The following is a 2,208-nucleotide window of genomic DNA, read 5'->3' on the forward strand; positions in this document are numbered from 1 at the left end:
AATTTTCTGAGGAACTGCCAGACGGATTTCCAGAGTGGTTGTACAAGCTTGCAATACCACCAACAATGGAGGAGTGTTCCTCTTTTTCCACATCCTCACCAGCATCTGCTGTCACCTGAATTTTTGATCTTAGCCATTCTGACTGGTGTGAGGTGGAATCTCAGGGTTGTTTTGATTAGCATTTCCCTGATGTTTAAGGATGCTGAACATATTTTTAGGTGCTTCTCATCCATTGGTTATTCCTCAGCTGAGAATTCTTTGTTTAGTTCTGAACCCTATTTTTTAATGGGGTTATTTGATTTTCTGGAGTTCACCTTCTTGAGTTGTTTATATATATTGGATATTGGTCCCCTATCTGATTTAGGATTGGTAAAGATCCTTTCCCAATCTGTTATTAGCCTTTTTGTCTTATTGACAGTGTCTTTTGCCTTACAGAAGCTTTATAATTTAATGAGGTCCCATTTGTTGATTCTCGATCTTACAGCATAAGCCACTGCTGTTCTATTCATGAATTTTTACCCTGTGCCTATATCTTCGAGGCTTTTTCCCACATTCTCCTCAATAAGTTTCACTGTCTCTGATTTTATGTGGAGTTCTTAAATCCACTTATATTTGACCTTAGTACAGGAGATAGGAATGGATCAATTCGCATTATTCTACTTGATAACCTCCAGTTGTGCCAGCACCATTTGTTGAAAATGCTGTCTTTTTTCCACTGGATGGTTTTAGCTCCCTGGTCAAAGATCAAGTGACCATAGGTGTGTGGGTTCATTTCTGGGTATTCAATTGGTCTACTTGTCTGCAGCTATACCAGTACCATGCATTTTTGTTTTTGTTTGTTTGTTTGTTTGTTTGTTTTATCACAATTACTCTGTAGTGCAGCTATAGATCAGGCATGGTGATTCCACCAGAGGTTCTTTTATCCTTGAGAAGAGTTTTTGCTATCCTAGGTTTTATGTTATTCCAGATGAATTTGCAAATTTCCATTTCTAATTCTTTGAAGAATTGAGTTAGAATTTTGTTGGGGATTGCATTGAATCTGTAGATTGCTTTTGGCAAGATAGCTATTTTTACTATATTGATCCTGCCAATCCATGAGCATAGGAGAACTTTCCATCTTCTGAGATCTTCTATAATTTCTTTCTTCAGAGACTTGAAGTTTCTATCATATAGATCTTTCACTTCCTTAGTTAGAGTCACTTCAAGGTATTTTATATTACTTGTGACTATTGAGAAGGATGTTGTTTCCCTATTTCTTTTCAGTCTGTTTATCCTTTGTGTAGAGAAAGTCCATGGACTTGTTTGAGTTAATTTTATATCCAGCTACTTCATTGAAGCTGTTTATCTGGTTTAGGAGTTCTCTGGTGGAATTTTTAGGGTCACTTATATGTACTCTCATATCATCAAGTGTTATTTTTACTTCTTCCTTTCCAATTAGTATCCCCTTGATCTCCTTTTGTTGTGGAATTGCTCTGGCTAAGACTTCAAGTACTATGTTGAATAGGTAGGGAGAAAATGGGCAGCCATGTCTACTCCCTGATTTTACTGGGATTGCTTCCAGCTTCTCACCATTTACTTTGATGTTGGCTACTGGTTTGCTGTAGATTGCTTTTATCATGTTTAGTTATGGGCCTTGAATTTCTGATCTTTCCTAGACTTTTATCATGAATGGGTGTTGGATTTTGTCAAATGCTTTCTCTGCATCTAACAAGATGATCATGTGGTTTTTGTCTTTGAGTTTGTTTTATATAGTGTATTATGTTGATGGATTTCCATATAATAAACCATCCCTGCATCACTGGAATGAAACTTACTTGGTCAGAATAGATGATTGTTTTGATGTGTTCTTGGATTCGGTTAGCGAGAATTTTATTGAGGATTTTTTCATCGATATTCATAAGAAAAATTGGTCTGAAATTCTCTATTTTTGTTTGGTCTTTCTCTGGTTTAGGTATCAGAGTAATAGTGGCTTCATAGAATGAGTTGGGTAGAGTACCTTCTGTTTCTATTTTGTGGATTAGTTTTTGAAGAACTGGGATTAGATCTTCTTTGAAGGTCTGATAGAACTCTGCACTAAACCCATCTGGTCCTGGGCTTTTTATGGTTGGGAGACTATTAATGACTACTTCTATTTCTTTAGGGAATATAGGGCTGTTTAGATCATTAACCTGATCTTGATTCAACTTTGGTACCTGGTATCCGTCTAGG

The sequence above is a fragment of the Mus caroli genome, chromosome 14, assembly GCF_900094665.2.
Source record: "Mus caroli chromosome 14, CAROLI_EIJ_v1.1, whole genome shotgun sequence".
NCBI lineage: Eukaryota > Metazoa > Chordata > Mammalia > Rodentia > Muridae > Mus > Mus caroli.